The sequence below is a fragment of the Tursiops truncatus genome, chromosome 9 (genome assembly GCF_011762595.2).
Source record: "Tursiops truncatus isolate mTurTru1 chromosome 9, mTurTru1.mat.Y, whole genome shotgun sequence".
NCBI lineage: Eukaryota > Metazoa > Chordata > Mammalia > Artiodactyla > Delphinidae > Tursiops > Tursiops truncatus.
In genome coordinates this window covers 75,686,511-75,705,523 of record NC_047042.1, presented here as the reverse complement: position 1 = coordinate 75,705,523, position 19,013 = coordinate 75,686,511, and the positions used below count along the sequence as shown (strand labels likewise).

Genomic DNA, 19,013 nt, shown 5'->3' with positions numbered 1-19,013 from the left:
CACCAGTTATACATACCTCACTAATTCCTAGAGAAGTAACTTTGCTCTTACAGTTTCCATCATAAGAAGTACTGTTTCTCCTGTGTCAAATTTTCTTGATTATAATTATCCACTTAAGTTCTAGTTTGTATCTCCTTTTCTCCAGCATATGTGTCACGATCACCTCCATCCATACTATACTTAACTCTCAATTTTCTAAACGTCCATGGTATTTTTTAAAAATCTCACTGGTGACAATTATTATATTTGCTGCCTGTTATACACTGAATTATGTCTTCCCAAAATTCATCTGCTGAAGCCCAACTTCTCTCTCCCCAACAATGCGACCGTATTTAGAGATAAAGCCTTTAAAAAAGGTAATTAAAGTTAAATGAGGTCAACGGGTGGGGCCCTAATCCTAGAACTGGCGTCCTTATAAGAGTGGGAGATACCAGGAGCACACACATGGGGGAAAGCCCATGTGAGAACACTGGCAAAGAGGCAGCTGTCTGCAAGCTGAGGAGACAGGCCTCAGGAGAAACCAAACCTGCACACACCTTGATCTTGGACGGACAGCCTACGGAACTGTGAGAGATACATTTCTTTTGTTTAAGGCACCCAGTTTGTGGTATTTTGTTATGGCAGCCCTGGAAAACTAATACACTACCTGCATTTACTGAATACTTTTCATATCTCCCTTATTTGACTTCGATACTCTGCAGGGCAGGAAATAAAATTATCCAATTTTTACAAAATCTCTTATACTGCTCAGGATATTTGATTTGTTGCAATAATGTTAGATGATTAAATGTTTGTATACACGAATGAGTGAATTTCAGATTCTTATAGAGGAAAGTACTCTTTAAGGAAGATTTAAACTACTGCTAGTATAGGAGAGTTAAAAATCACTTAAGAATCCCGGTATAAAACAGGAAGAGCGCATTGTAATGGAAATGATTTTGACTTAGGAATCATAAAACCCTGACTTTGAATCCTGGCTCCTCCAATTAATAACTGTGTAGGTTGGCCTTCAGTTTAATCATTTAAAAATTGGATAATAATAACACTTAACTTTCAGTATTATTAGAATTAAAAGAAATTGTTAAGCACTGACTAATTTCTGGTGACACTTGCTTAATAAACATTGGCTATTTTGACAATTTTACATAGTACAATTAGAAAAAGAATAAGGTAGGGAAAAACCTGACAAAAGGCGGTAAATGTATTATGAGAGGTCTGATAGATGCAGGTGAAGTACAGAAGACAAAAAAATAAAGAGCTTACTAGGGACAAGGCAGTACTGAAAAGCACAGCGCGGTCTGTTACCCCAACTTTTTATAGCTATCCACAGGGGCACATAGTTCTTTCCAGCACTGCTAACTAGCCTGGAAATAAAAGAGAGTGACTGGATTCACAGGGAGCTTGAGACCAGTCTGGAGAGTGTGGCCAAAATAAAAGAATATACAGAGAGAATGAGAAATATTAGATTCTTAGTCTATGCTGGATAAGAAAATATGGCAAGCCAGAAAGGACCTGACAGCAAGGGAGGATGTGGGAATGAAAATCATGATTTTTTTTCCTGCTTCCATTTCAGTTATTTCTTGACTTTAACAAAACTATGGCTTTTCAAAATTCCACACCTGGTTATACCCAGACAGTGAGCCACACTGGAGGGGCGGGGGGTGGGGGTGTGTGTGTGGGGGGGGGGGGGTGGGCCTCTACTCTGATCACCTGTTTTCAATTAATTCATGGCAACAGAATTGCAATTTTATGATCATCTCATTTCTTACCTACTGTCATGATTCACTACTGTAGGACCTGTAGTCATTCAAAATGTTCATCTAGGATGCAGGATTGCCATTACAATGTCTTAAGATGTTATGTTTATAAAGATAGAGCCTACTACTTGCTGTTATCCTTAAAGTAGGTACTCTCAGCAGTGTAATTATAGTTTGTATGATGTTAATGGCATACCTCTGGGAGCACACATTATTTCATGGCTTTGTAAAAAATGTTATAATTATATAATCACCAGGGATGGCATCCCGTCTGCTCAGGGAGCATATAACATCTCAGCGGTTTTCCATTAGAGCATCACTGATATGGAGTTGGCATAAAGAATTAGGTGCCCTCCCTCAGTTCAAGGTTAACACATAGGAATCACAGAATTCATACTCCCATTGAGACTGGTTTGCCCTTTCTCATAATGTTTCCTCATCTAAATGAGTTCTTTGATATCCTAGGAGCTCTTACCTCTAAAATATAACATTTTAAAAGCTCCTTACTGTCAGAATTTAGGAAAAACAAAAACACAATGTTCTCCAAGTAGCTAAGTACAAATTAATTGTGCAAATTTGCTGAAGTGATAGAGACATTTTCATTTATTGCAAGAAATTTTCATGGAGGATTTAGAAATACTATTAAGTACAAGTTCCTCAGAAATTACAAATCATGATAAAAATTGATAAAATGTGGTTTCTGCTGCATGAATTTCCTACTAGAAGATACATGTGTGCCAGTGAGCTTCAATAAACAAGAAAGCAAGGCAGAGAGGGTCACTTCTTGGTTTTATTACTTTAGAAAAGCAATAATAAACACATTATTTGTTCACATAAATAACATCTTTATCATTAAAAATAACTATACTTTCTAAAATGAATTGAAAGAGTGCCTTTTTGTTTAGCAGTTTTGTAAATCTCTTTAATGGCCAGTTTAATAGAAAAGAGCTGGATTCTCCTACCTGCTTTTGTATTCAATCTGTTAAGATATGTTCTTTTGGTTGAAGCATATGAAGACAATTCCGCCTAACAAAGATATATATTTGGGAAAGGGTGGTGCATTTTAATAGCATTCTCAGATAACTGTGGATATTCTTCTTTGATACTATACCAAATCTTGACTAGCGGCAGTTTCTAAAAGTACTTGCAAGGTGGAATCTGAAAGCCCATCGATGAAGTTTCCATATTCTCTTACATTAAAATCCATCCCTCTGTTTTGCGCTGTGAATGGATCTTTTGCCCATGCATGATTTTGTAACACCTTGAACTGAACATTTGTGAAATATAGTTCCCTGAGTTATACTCACTTTTCAAATGTTGCCACATTATATACCAAATATATAAAAAAACACATATTCAACATAGACCCCACCTTATCATAAAAGTCTCTAAGTATTAAGGAAGCTGGAAAACTCATTGTAGTGGCTACGACAGGCTCACCTCTTTCATTTTTGAGCAAATGTCTACCAAACACCCACATCTCAATAATCACAGGAGGCATGTCAATTGTTCTTTCAAAAACAATGGTATTACATTGAAAAAAGTGGCTACTTCAGTTTGCCACCTGAGCAAGTGCACAAGTGTTTCTTCTTGAGACAACCAAGAGTATTTTGTTTGAAGCAGAAGTGCTCTGTGAATACTTACCATTTCATCACACAAAATATTTAAATATTAAAACCCTCAAAGGTTGAAATTTAATAAGATTAATAACTTTTACCACTTCCACATTCTTAACTGAAACTGGTTCTTTATTTTTATTTTTTTTTTGCGGTACGTGGGCCTCTCACTGTTGTGGCCTCTCCCATTGCGGAGCACAGGCTCTGGAGGCGCAGGCCCATCGGCCATGGCTCACGAGCCCAGCCGCTCCGCGGCATGTGGGATCTTCCCGGACCGGGGCATGAACCCGTGTCCCCTACATCAGCAGGCGGACTCTCAACCACTGCGCCACCAGGGAAGCCCGGCTGTCTATTTTTAAACAGTGAAAATGTGGTGATGAAGAATATGAAAATTTGGTATCCCTGCCTTCATTTGTGCTAAGGCATCTCTATTCAGTATTGCTTTTGCAGCATCAGTGCAAATATCAATACTGTGAAAAAGGCAAATAAAGTCTTTGAATGGTATTTAGAAGGTTTGACCCCATGGATTTCCTAAGAGTATCTAAGAGACCCCTAGCGGGGTATGGAGCACACTTTGAGCACCCTGCACAAGCTCAAAACCCTTTCTTGAGCTCTAGACCCATATGTTCAAGGGTCCAGTAGATGTCTTATAGGCACTGCTCTTTCAAGGATCTTAACTGATTATTGGTCATATTTCTTCCTTTTCCCTCAAGCTGTTCCTCTTTCATTTCCTGTCTCTGACACCATCATTACACAAATCACTCAAGCTAAAGACCTGGGAGTCACTCTTGATTGTTTTTCTCTGTAACCCTTTATATCTAATTAGTCACCAAGTCTGAGCTCTTACATTTATTCATTTCTGTCCAACACTATTAAGATTGAGTTAGTTCAAGCCTTTAGCATCTCAAAAAACTGCCCTATAACCAGTTTTCTTCCCCTAATCTCCTTCTCCTCCTATGCATCCTCTACTCTCCTACTAAAGTTAGCCTTTGAAAAAGCAAATTCTGATGATGCAATATGGAGAAACAGAGGCTCTGCGTCACACATACTGACCTTAATTCCTCCTCTGCCACTTCTCAGCTGAGTGACCTTGGCAAATTACTCAAGCTCTCTCTGTTATACTTTTGCCTTTGTAAAAGACAAAATTAGTAAAAGTATTTATCACATATGGTTGCAAAGACAGAATGAGATAATTCACACAGAATGTTATCTAGATGAATTCATAAGAGTGTTATCACATAGCCTGACATCTAGCGATAGCAATAAATGTTAAGGATTATTATTTTGTCAATTCCCTCCTTAAAATTCTCCCAATTTTATTGTAAACATTATCCGACATGTCTTTCTCACTTCTAGACTATGATCTCCTTGAAGTTAGAAACTTTACCTTATCTTCACTTTATCCCAGGGCACAGCACAGCGTTTGAAACATAGTTGATGCTTAATAATTATCAGTTAATGACTGCAAAGTGTTCTCTGAATTATCCACAAGTGTAGACTTTGAATTTTTTGTCTTATGTCTCAATTCTTGAAGATTCTACCTAATTACCAGATGAAAATATACTGTAATATATAAACACATACAAGCTAAGTTATATACTAGGATTGACCTGCTGACATATTGTCCTCAATTGGCAAAATCCTAAGCCATTTTTAAAACACGTCTTCTAAAAACTTGTAAAAGCAAGTCTTAACATGTCCATTGATGGGCTTGAGGAAGGGTAAGGTGGGTCTATACAACTCATTAAATTATATGTAATTTTTAGAGAATATCATGTATGCATGTTGGAGGGAAGAATGCATTTTGCTTTCTTCACATTCTCAAATGAGATCTGTTATCCAGACAAGGTGAATAACCACTGATACAAAAGATGACAGAGAATATGGTACCAGGAGTTGGCTGGGTTCATGGCAGACAGTTGGAGATATATTTTTCAGCATGAAACTTTTTGGAATATGTCAGATCATACAATGAAGACAACTACCTACCAAGTGTATATTCATCTAAACTTTGAAAATAAAAGTCATGAAATCCACAACCCTGAATGCAAGTACCTGACCTCTAACCAATAAATCAGATCATTAAATCACAGTGTCAATGTTGCTACATGCTCCACGGTCTACCTTGTGTTTGTTGCCAACACTGCAGGGGGCTTAGAGAGAGTCTGTGATAATGATAATCTTGGATTTTGTTTGTGTGTGTGTGTGTATGTGTATATGCATCCTCCCAATTTTTTAGGTAATCCAATTTAAACTAATGAGTAAATTTTTAAAAGTAACATATGATACATAATATATATAACATGATATGTACTATGAATATACATTAAAAACATATGTAACACAAAATGTAAACTGTAATATGCAATATAAAATAAAGTTTATATGATATGTAATGTATAATACAGAAAAATGTTTTCTACAAAATTATGGCTTTTCCATCATAATAGAATAATTTGCATATTTGTAGCTAATTCACAAGATTTTTATATAAAATATAATTTGAAGCCATTACTCTCTAAAATAATGAAAAGCCATTTTTTAAAATAACTACATTTAAATATCTTTACAACAACATTTACTAGGGATATACCAGTTTAAGATAGATTTTTCTTTGATTCATTTTGGCAGTGTTACAAATTTATGTGATTTAACAGTTAAATACACAGAGTGGACCTGGGTGTATATTGCTTAAACCAGTATTTGTCAAAATATAAGTATGATTGGGACCACAATTTAGGACTTGACAATTAATTTTACTTGCAGTATATGTTAAAAAGGTGTTCAGCTACAGGCTATCATGTGAATAGAAATCTGTCCCTAAGTTGAAATTTCCGAAGGAGCTGAGGTAAGAAATAACATGGACATATTATAAGCATAAACATTCTGAAGTCAAACACACTGATTAAAAATTCACAGGATTGTCTCTAAATTATCTAATAAAATAGTCATCATGCTGAAATAATCATTATCAACTTTTCTACCTTTATTATCTGTTCTTGTCTGCTTCAGAAAAATTAGAAAATTAAATGCAAAATCTTTCCATTACTGCACTGTTAAAGCTGTAAATTTAAAAACAAATCAGACTTTCACCAATGGACAGATCATCCAAAATGAAAATAAATAAGGAAACACAAGCTTTAAATGATACATTAAACAAGATGGACTTAGTTGATATTTATAGGACATTCCATCCAAAAACAACAGAATACACATTCTTCTCAAGTGCTCCTGGAACATTCTCCAGGATAGATCATATGTTGGGTCACAAATCAAGCCTTGGTAAATTTAAGAAAATTGAAATCGTATCAAGTATCTTTTCCGACCACAACGCTGTGAGACTAGATATCAATTACAGGAAAAAATCTGTAAGAAATATAAACACATGGAGGCTAAACAACACATTACTTAATAACCAAGAGATCACTGAGGAAATCAAAAAATACCTAGAAACAAATGACAATGAAAACATGACGACCCAAAACCTATGGGATGTAGCAAAAGCAGTTCTAAGAGGGAAGTATATAGCAATACAATCCTACCTTAAGAAACAAGAAACATCTCAAATAAACAACCTAAACTTACACCTAAAGCAATTAGAGAAAGAAGAACAAAAGAACCCCAAAGTTAGCAGAAGGAAAGAAATCATAAAGATCAAATCAGAAATACATGAAAAAGAAATGAAGGAAATGATACCAAAGATCAATAAAACTAAAAGCTGGTTCTTGGAGAAGATAAACAAAATTGATAAACCATTAGCCAGACTCATCAAGAAAAAAAGGGAGAAGACTCAAATCAATAGAATTAGAAATGAGAAAGGAGAAGTAAAAACTGACACTGCAGAAATACAGAGGATCATGAGAGATTACTACAAGCAACTCTATGCCAATAAAATGGACAAACTGGAAGAAATGGACAAATTCTTAGAAATGCACAACCTTCTGAGACTGAACCAGGAAGAAATAGAAAATATGAACAGACCAATCACAAGCACTGAAATGGAAACTGTGATTAAAAATCTTCCAACAAACAAAAGCCCAGAACCAGATGGCTTCACAGGCGAATTCTACCAAACAAACAACTATCCTTCTCAAACTCTTCCAAAATATAGCAGACGGAGGAACACTCCCAAACTCATTCTATGAGGCCACCATCACCCTGATACCAAAACCAGACAAAGATGTCACAAAGAAAGAAAACTATAGGCCAGTATCACTGATAAACATAGATGTGAAAATCCTCAACAAAATACTAGCAAACAGAATCCAACAGCACATTAAAAGGATCATACACTATGATCAAGTGGGGTTTTTATCCCAGGAATGCAAGGATTCTTCAATATACGCAAATCAATCAACATGATACACCATATTAACAAATTGAAGGAGAAAAACCATATGATCATCTCAATAGATGCAGAGAAAGCTTTTGACAAAATTCAACACCCATTTATGATAAAAAAAAACCTTCCGAAAGTGGGCATAGAGGGAACTTTCCTCAACATAATAAAGGCCATATACGACAAACCCACAGCCAACATCCTTCTGAATGGTGAAAAAGTGAAACCATTTCCACTAAGATCAGGAACAAGACAAGGTTGCCCACTCTCACCACTATTATTCAAAATAGTTTGGAAGTTTTAGCCACAGCAATCAGAGAAGAAAAAGAAATAAAAGGAATCCAAATCAGAAAAGAAGAAGTAAAGCTGTCACTGTTTGCAGATGACACAATACCATACATAGAGAATCTTAAAGATGCTACCAGAAAACTAGTAGAGCTAATCAATGAATTTGGTAAAGTAGCAGGATACAAAATTAATGCACAGAAATCTCTTGCATTCCTAAACACCAATGATGAAAAATCTGAAAGTGAAATTAAGAAAATACTCCCATTTACCACTGCAACAAAAAGAATAAAATATCTAGGAATAAACCTACCTAAGGAGACAAAAGACCTGTATGCAGAAAATTATAAGACACTGATGAAAGAAATTAAAGATGATATAAATAGATGGAGAGATATAATATGTTCTTGGATTGGAAGAATCAACATTGTGAAAAGGACTCTACTACTCAAAGCAATCTACAGATTCAGTGCAATCCCTATCAAACTACCATTGGCATTTTTCACAGAACTAGAACAAAAAATTTCACAATTTGTATGGAAACACAAAAGACCCCAAATAGCCAAAGCAAACTTGAGAAAGAAAAACGGAGTTGGAGGAATCAGGCTCCCTCACTTCAGACTATACTACAAATCTACAGTAATCAAGACAGTATGGTGCTGGCACAGAAACAGAAATATAGATCAATGGAACAGGATAGAAAGCCCAGAGATAAACCCACGCACATATGGTCACCTTATCTTTGATAAAGGAGGCAAGAATATACAATGGAGAAAAGACAGCCTCTTCAATAAGTGGTGCTGGGAAAACTGGACGGTTACATGTAAAAGAATGATATTAGAACACTCCCTAACACCACACACAAAAATAAACTCAAAATGGATTAAAGACCTAAATGTAAGGCCAGACACCATAAAACTCTTAGAGGAAAACATAGGCAGAACAGTCTATGACATAAATCACAGCAAGATCCTTTTTGACCCACCTCCTGGAGAAATGGAAATAAAAACAAAAATAAACAAATGGGACCTAATGAAACTTAAAAGCTTTCGCACAGCAAAGGAAACCATAAACAAGATGGAAAGAGAACCCTCAGAATGGGAGAAAATATTTGCAAATGAAGCAACTGACAAAGGATTAATCTCCAAAATTTATAAGCAGTTCATACAGCTCAATATCACAAAAACAAAAAACCCAGTCCAAAAATGGGCAGAAGACCTAAATAGACATTTATCCAAAGAAGATATACAGATTGCCAACAAACACATGAAAGGATGCTCAACATCACTAATCATTAGGGAAATGCAAATCAAAACTACAATGAGGTATCATCTCACACCGGTCAGAATGGCCATCATCAGAAAATCTACAAACAAGGGCTTCCCTGGTGGTGCAGTGGTTGAGAGTCCGCCTGCCAATGCAGGGGACACGGGTTCGTGCCCCAGTCCGGGAAGATCCCACATGCCGCGGAGCGGCTGGGCCCGTGAACCATAGCCGCTGAGCCTGCGCGTCTGGAGCCTGTGCTCCGCAATGGGAGAGGCCACAACAGTGAGAGGCCCGCGTACTGCAAAAAAAAAAAAAAAAAAAAATCTAGAAACAATAAATGCTGGAGAGAGTGTGGAGAAAAGAGAACTCTCTTGCACTGTTGGTGGGAATGGAAATTGATACAGCCACTATAGAGAACGGTATGGAGGTTCCTTAAAAAAATTAAAAATAGAACTGCCATAGACACATCAATCCCACTACTGGGCATATACCCTGAGAAAACCATAATTCAAAAACAGTCATGTACCAAAATGTTCATTGCAGCTCTATTTACAATAGCCAGGACATGGAAGCAACCGAAGTGTCCATCAACAGATGAATGGATAAAGATGTGGCACATATATACAATGGAATATTACTCAGCCATAAAAGGGAACGAAACTGAGTTATCTGTAGTGAGGTGGATGGACCTAGAGACTGTCATTCAGAGTTAAGTAAGTCAGAAAGAGAAAAACAAATACTGTATGCTAACACATATATATGGAATCTAAAAAAAAAAAGTGGCCATGAAGAACCTAGGGGCAAGATGGGAATAAAGACACAGACCTACTAGAGAATGGACTTGAGGATAGGGGCAGGGGGAAGGGTAGGCTGTGACAGAGTGAGAGAGTGGCATTGACATATATACAGTACCAAACGTAAAATAGATAACTAGTGGGAAGCAGCCACATAGCACAGGGAGGGAGATCAGCTCGGTGCTTTGTGACCACCTAGAGGGGTGGGATAGAGAGGGTGGGAGGGAGGGAGATGCAAGAGCGAAGATATATGGGGACATATGTATATGTATAACTGATTCACTTTGTTATAAAGCAGAAACTAACACACCATTGTAAAGCAATTATACTCCAATAAAGATGTTAAAAAAAAGATAAAAACAAATCAGAGAATATGAAAGTTAAGATCCTCTTAGTAACATTAACTTGTCCGACATTGATTATATATAATTCCACTATTGCTGGTTAGTGTTCTAAGTGTACACTTTATTATAAGGCATAAGAAATGTAAAGAAATTAATGCTGTTATTAAAACTCTGACTTTTCACTCCCTTGAGTTATGAAGGTTGAAATCTGCAATCTTAACATTGTATTAGCATAAGATTCTGCAATTTAATGAAATAAACTGGTTGAGAAAATGAACTATGCTCACTCAATGAAAATGCTGTCTGTTTTCTTGAATGGAACACTTAGAGCACCTCATTTAATGGTAACAGATGAAAACTTTAATAACTTAGTAGTTTTTATAAACACTGATAAAGTTACCTCATAAAACGATATTATTGTATATACCTACAAAATCTGTAAAATAATGTTATATGAAGTTATCAAAATTCTTATCCATTAAATAATGGAGACAAATTCATATACAGTATAGTGTTATCTACCTGTCAAATATGCAATTAATTCAATTACTGTTATTGCATTTGTAAAGGAACTAAAAAAGCACTTGATAGAAGGAATAATAAATAACATTACGATCCCATTGTTCTTATGAAGTTTGTAAAGAACTACAGACTAAAAGGAATGAAAGATAGAAAGACAAACATAAATGATAAGTAAACTTTAAAATAAAAAAATAATAAAATAAAATTAAACCCCCCAAGAGGGCCAGAGACTTTGCAGGGTTTGTTCAGTGACACATAAAGTGTATAGAACAGTATCTGGGCTATAATAGCTGCACAGAAACATTTGTTGAATAAATTAACTTGGATGGTATCTTCAATAATACAGAAGTTCAAAAGCTCCTCTTTATAGGTAGTAAGAGTCCTTGAGAAAGGTTTAACAGCAGGGCAAATCTGAGTAACCAGCATAGCAACTATGCACTCCAAAAAAAAAAAAAAAGACCAGCAAAGTCAAGTATTTCCACAATGAAAATCCATCCAAGGATATTATCTGAGACTAGTGGCTGCACTTCAGGCTATTTTACTCATAGTTACCTCATGGGGATAAACATCGAAGGTAGGTGCATTAAATTCAGAAAGACACTATTAAAATGATCACATTCCCTTGGAAAGCATCATGTGTGTGGGGTGGGGGAGTAGCTCATACATGATATGGTGATGGTGGTGTTGGTGATGATGGTGGTGATGATGATGGTCTCATATTTCTCACATCACTTGAGATGTTCATCTAATTAATCCCTGAGAAGCATCAGGAAAGCGTGGTGAGTCTTCCTTAGATGGATGCAAAAGGACAAAATTAAATATCTTAAGAGGATTGAGAAAGAGGTAATGGCAAGTAGTATAAGCCTCCCATAAATGGGAGACATGGGGAGATGTTAACAGAGTGGAATGATACCCATTCTAGAGTGGGTCAATTAAAATTATTCTTTGGAACCTATAGCACAAATACATATGTCAACTTGTTTATTCACATATTCAACAAATATTTATTGAGTATCTGGTATATTATTATGGGCCCTCTAGGAAGGCGACACATGTTCAAGTCCTGTGATATGCCGATATGCCAGTGATATGCCGATGAGTAAGGCATAGCATCTGCCTTCTAAGGATATTATAATAAACTACAGGAATTAAGAAGCAACAGTTAAAACACATAAAGTTAGAAATATACAATCTTATATTTCTAAAAAGTACAGATATGATTAATCCCTAAACATACCTTTAATAATGGCTAAAGCACATCTATTAAGGTGCAGCAAGATAGGACCCTTTCACTTTGGTCTTTCATATTCTTTGTTAGAAAGAATGCTGGATCTAGGAGACTGCATTTACTCACAATGAGCTTGTGAGGTATGTTTTGATCAGGTTTTATGGAGGATAGAGCCGGCTGGCTGCTCTGATCTCTGTTTATTTCAGAGGAACTATGTCTCAGCTACCTTGCATGTACAAAAATGGTTAGTGCTAAACTCCTGACTCAGATAAGACCTGACCTTTGTCTCGCAAGATATATATTATCTTTGTCAAGGCACATGAGCCCACTTTGTTTGGTTCTAAATTGATAGCCTTTTCAATCTTTTAATATCATTTGAACAACAAAATAATCATTAGAGGCTTTAGTAACACAATCAGCAATGGCTTCTTAAAGTTCGATTCAGAAAGACCTCCAAGAGCTGCCAGCATCCCCAGAAGCCATGCCTCTGTTAGCCCTTTTAGGGAGGTGTCTTAGTCTGTTCAGGCTGCTATAACAAAATACCACAGACTGGCTTATTACAACAAAAATTTATTTCTCACAGTTCACTCGTTATCTGGTGAGAGCCTGCCTTCTGGTTCAGAGAGGGCACCTTCTAGATGTAACCTCACGTGGTGGAAGGGGCAAACTAGTTTTTGGGGGTATCTTTTTATAAGGGCTCTACCATCAAGACCTAATCACCTTCCAAATGCCCCACCTCCTAATGTCAATCCCCTTGAGAGTTAGGATTCCAACAAAGGAATTCTGTGAGGGGACACAAACATTCAGTCCGTAACAGGAGGAAAACTGTGGCCAGACTCATCTGTAACAATCAGTTCATTCTGTAGAATGGTGGTTTGTAGGACACCTAAGAGAAATCTTCACCATATTTGAAATCAAAGAGGCAGCATTATAGTGTTCAATAATTTCCTATTTATCTTCATCTAGAAAATGTACTTTTTAGTGTCAAACATGAGAGCTTCCTTCTTGAGCTTACTCAGCTCCTTAATGCAGTTGCTGCTGAGTTTGCAAATCCACATAAGTGAAGGGCCCAGAGGCAGAAGTTAAAAAGCTGGGTAAGAATGAGGCCTCTTTGTCTTCATAACTGTATATACACAGCCCAAAACCTGTTAGGACTACTTGAGTATTTTAAGGGCTGGAAGACCCTGATAATGAGTTTAAGAACTATTTATTGGAAGACCAAAAAAAGGCTTGGAAAATCTTCAAAGCAACAGATCATATAGATGCTAGTTAACATTTTTTAGTTTAAACCCTCTTAGAAGCAACTTATTCAGAACAACATAAAGATCTGGACTTAACTACTTGGGTAAATGTCGTTCATACTACAGTTTCAATGAAAAATAGTTATGGGACACTGAAGGCCACAAACATATTTCATCCAGTTTTATTTCCTCACATTTCCCCATTGAACTATGTCTTTGAGGGAAAGAACTATGTGGGAAATAACCTCTCATATCCTCCTCTTTTCCAGAGCAGAGCAAAAATAGCACTTAGCATGTACAACAGAAATGACAGCTCTTATTAATAATGCTCATATCAGTCAGTGAAATATCTAAAAGAAGTTTCTCTCACATTTTCATCAAGACAGTGTGCTAGATTACATAATAGAGAGACCAAGGCACCAGTCAGGCAGGAGAAGTATAAAGAAATTTAGCAAGAGAAAGACAGAAACAGAGAAGAAGAGAGATTGAGAAAGAGAGACGAGAAAAAGAGAGATAAAGGCAGAAAATTCTGAAGAAACTACTTACTTTCATAATAAATATACATTTTTCTCATATTTGGAAAAGTTAAAATTTTACAGTTGAAATTGTCTTTTCATTTTTATTAGATATGGCATGGGACAACATAGTCTGTTCTGGGTTTATGGACTTGAAAGCCATAATCTCAGCCTTGTCAAGATAAGCATTAACGACTAATATTTTAGAATATAATTAATTAGTGACTCACACTCTCATTTTCCTTCCAGGACAAAGACTCTCCTTCCCTATTCCACTAACATCTCAGCTGCTGGATTTCCTCTGATTTTTTTCAAAAAACATTTTGAGTGACACAATCAACAGAGTGAAAAGGCAACCTAAAGAATGGTGGAAAATATTTGCAAATCATATATCTAAAAGCTGTTAATATTTAGAATATATAGAGAACTAAAACCAACAACAAAAACCCTAAATAACTCAATTAAAAAATGGGCAAAGAACTTGAATAGACATTTTTTTCACCGAATATTATAAATATGAAAACATGGAGCATATGAAAACATGCTCAACATCACTAATTGTTGGAAGAATGCAAATCAAAACCACAATGAGATACCACTTATACCCGTCAGGATGGCTATGATCAGAAAAACATAAAATAATCAATGTTAGGGAGAATGTGGAGAAATTGGAACTCTTCTGCACTGCTGGTGGAAATGTAAAATGGTGCAGCCACTATGGAAAACAGTATAGTGATTCTTCAAAAAGTTAAAAATAGAATTACCATATATTCAGCAATTCCATTTCTGGGTGTATATCCAAATGAACTGAAAGTAGGGTCTCTAAGAGATATCTGTACACGTATGTTCATAGCAGCAATATTCATAACAGTTAAAAGGTAGAAATGTCCATGGATGTATGAATGGTTATATAAAATGTGGTATATACATACAATAGAATATTATTCACCCTTTAAAGGAAGGAGATTCTGACCACATGGCTGAACTTCGAGGACATCATGCTAAGAGAAATAAGCCAATTAAAAAATATTTTATGGGGCTTCCCTGGTGGCACAGTGGTTGAGAGTCCGCCTGCCGAAGCAGGGGACACAGGTTCGTGCCCCGGTCCGGGAAGATCCCACATGCCGCGGAGCAGCTGGGCCCGTGAGCCATGGCCACTGAGCCTGCGCGTCCGGAGCCTGTGCTCCGCAACCAGAGAGGCCACAACAGTGAGAGGCCCGTGTACTGCAAAAAAAAAAAAAAAAAATTGTATGATTCCACTAACACAAGAGACCTAGAATAGTCAAATTCATAGAAAGTAGAATGATGGTTACTACGGAACGGAGGAGAGGAAAACTGGGAGTTGTTGTTGTTTAAATTTTTTTAATTTAATTAATTTTTTTATACAGCAGGTTCTTATTAGTTATCTGTTTTATACATATTAGTGTATATACATCAATCCCAATCTCCCAATTCATCCCACCACCACCACCCCCCTGCCACTTTCCCCCACTGGTGTCCATAAGTTTGTTCTCTATATGTGTCTCTATTTCTGCCCTGCAAACTGGTTCATCTGTACAATTTTTCTAGATTCCACATATACGTGTTAATATACATTTGTTTTTCTCTTTCTGACTTACATCACTCTGTATGACAGTCTCTAGATCCATCCACATCTCTACAAATGACCCAATTTCATTCCTTTTTATGGCTGAGTAATATTCCATTGTATATATGTACCACATCTTCTTTATCCATTCGTCTATCGATGGGCATTTAGGGGGAGTTATTTAATAGATATAGAGTTTGTTGTGCAAGATGAAAAGGTTCTGGAGATTGGCTGCACAATAATTTAAATATATTTAACAATACTGAATTACACACTTAAAAATGGTTAAGATGATAAATTTAATGTAATATGTATTCTACCACAATTAAAAATAATCCAGACTTTAGTAAAAAAGAAATTTGTAATGTCTCAATCTTACAACTTATGCGGCAGAAAAGCATACTGCCAGGTGAAAAATATATGACCAATTATGGTCAAATAGGGTCGAAGGGATCAATCAAATGCTCATTCCTCAAATTTTAGTACTTTTTATCCAGCCAGTTATCCTAAGTTTTAAGCATCTGAACTATACTGTTTTGGTTCTCCAAAGAGTCTCTCAGAAATAGCTGCATAAAATTATGCATTTTTTAAGAGAAAGTTCTGCTCATTTCTCTTTTAATCTTTGATCTATTCATACTTTAAGATCAATTCAACATTTCTTACCCTGTGGGGGGTCTTCTCTCTCTGACTGTGCCGAACACTCTTTCCTGTGGGCTACCATTACGGCTTACAAGTAACTCATTTATTGAATTTACTGCCCAATTACCTTTTTCCTATCTGTGAGCTCCTTAAGGGTAAGCATGCTTCCTCTTCATCTATGTGTCCCAAGAACTCAGCAGAGAGCCAGGCAAGAAATAAAAGCTTAGTATTTATTTATGGGATAATGGTGAAGCTAACTCTTGTAAAACCATCTTATTAAATAATTGAGAAATTAGTTCCTCTTAGAGATCAGAACTATGGGGGGATAAAAGCCCACTTGCTCCTTCATCTTACTAAATATTATTTTACCAAAAAATAAAATATAATTTTGTTTTTCTTTTTTGATTTGAATATCAAGAAACTAAATGCCAAAAGTTTGTCCTAAATAAAAGTTTACCCCTAGCATTAGTAAACTAGTATGAGTAATCTGGTATTATTACACCAATACCCCATCCTCTCTTATCCTTGCATCCATGCTACTGTAACATTATCTTGTTATAAACTATCTCAAGTCTATTTCGGAAGGAAGTGAGATATGATTAAAATATGTAAAATATGCAATATAAAGCTAAATATGAAGGTGCTGCTTCAAAGTTGTCTTTAGTTTCTTTGTTCCATGAATAATGTCTCCCACATTTCCGTAGAATCCTAAACAGCTGCACTCTCATTACTGCAATATCTGTTCTTATATGCTTTATCTTGTCTGGTTCAGTTCTGAGTAGGCGGTATAGTCTGTTCTCCATAATTTGTTTTCTAATGTATATCCACTTGTGTGTCACATTAGTTATTCTAGTTTTCCTTAAACTGCAGCTAAATTAAGCTATTTTTCAAAGTAATACGACAACCTAATGAAGACCCTTTCTATGTAAGATATGCACACTTTAGTTGGTATAATTAAGACAACAGAAAATATGATTTCCTTCATAACAATCTTAAACTGTAGAATTTAGGAGATCTGTATCTAGATTTAGATTTAGGATAAACTGTGATGCTTTAGAAAAGTCTTTTGACGCCTTAGGACTCGATTACCTCAAAAGTTCTTTCCAAGTCTAAAATTATGGATCTATCAGTAATGTCTAGAATGATAGTTGAGGTTCTAAGCCCTTGCCTGGAAACAAGCATAAGTACTCATCAGTTTATACAATGCTTTCTATAAAAAGAAGCTACCCTGAATATCATGTTAAAATACTTCTTTATTCAGATTAACATAAAATAAAAAATTCGAACTGTAGAATGCCAGATTATGCTTGCATTTGCTATGAACTTCTCAAGTAAGTATATTGTCAACATTATACTACTTTCAATACAACATAATTGCAAATATGGCTTCTCAATAATCACACAATTTCTCATCTTGGTATCCAGTACGGACATTAGTCTGGTCCAACTTACATATCCAATCAATATATGAGGATATCTTATGCCTTAGTAATTAAAGCCAATTTCCCCCTCAGACTAATTTCATCGCTGAAATATACTGCAAGTTTATTCCTACTCTCACTGTTATTTGCTCCTTGAAAAACATATCAGACCCTTTCCTGACAAACCAAATACCCTGAGTTTTGCAAGGCCTACCTGGATCGTTCATATCTTCTGTGAAGCATTATCGGGCTATCTAGTACTCAGAGAGCTTAAAATGACCTATCCATTTTCTACATTTTTGTAGTACCACAGAATTCATCCCTAACTTCTAATTTAACACCTAGTAATACATCAACTCCAGAATAGAGCAGCTAGTTCATCCATAAGCACATATCCTCCTTCTTGCCACACATTTAGACTGCATTGCCCAACCTCTTTGCATCTGGGTGAACCTTATGACTAGTTCCGGCCAATGCCATGTGGGCAAATACGACATTCAACTACTCTGATGCCTGGCCTATGAAACTTTTAAAATATTTCATGCACTTTCCTCCTTTGTACTTTTCTTCTGGCTGTACACAGAGGATTCAATAAGGACTATAAGCTTCTAGGTGATCACAACGGTCCTAAGTACCTCCATGAATGAAGGGATGGACTGAAGCTCCTCCCTCTGCCCCAATATACAACTTTATATGGTACCCTTGTGTTTCTTGGGTCGTTTTTTACTTCCCTCATTGACCATAAATGACTGAGAATATACCTCAATGCTTTTTGGAATTCTGTATATAAGCAAATACAATTATTTAATAACATTCATTCAACATAAGCATTTTTTTTTTTTTTTTTTGCGGTATGCGGGCCTCTCACTGTTGTGGCCTCTCGTGTTGTGGAACACAGGCTCCGGACGCGCAGGCTCAGCGGCCATGGCTCACGGGCCGCTCCACGGCATGTGGGATCTTCCCGGACCGGGGCACGAACCCGTGTCCCCTGCATCAGCAGGCGGACTCTCAACCACTGAACCACCAGGGAAGCCCAACATGAGCATATTTTAATAGAAAATGCATATTGTCTTTAGATTTATACTCTCATCATTCAATAATATGCATTCCATATTCATAAAATATTCTAAATATTTAATTATTTTTAAAAATTGCATACTATTCAATGATCATGCTAATCATATATCTGTATAATTTTAAAAAGTAAAACAAAAAATTAACGCTTTAGTATTCACTATGAAAGAGAATAATGGCCAGATTTTCTTCTGATTGGTGTTCTCTGTAGGTGCTATAATGAGTAATATAAAGCTAGAAATTGAAAAAAGAAAATCTGTAAGAGTCCATGAACACATTCTCAAGTCACTGAAATAACACACAGTTGGTGTATGAATGAGTTCATGAATCATTTATCAGTGGTGACAGAAATAGAAATTATTTCCCTCAGAAGTCTATCTTTGT

The 19,013-nt window shown here is 36.2% G+C and overlaps 1 protein-coding gene across 1 annotated transcript in view; it reads right to left on the bottom strand.

The window, feature by feature from the left end:
• Window positions 1-19,013, bottom strand: part of KCND2 (potassium voltage-gated channel subfamily D member 2) — a 472,369-nt gene that overhangs the window by 381,710 nt on the left and 71,646 nt on the right. The window lies entirely within an intron of this gene.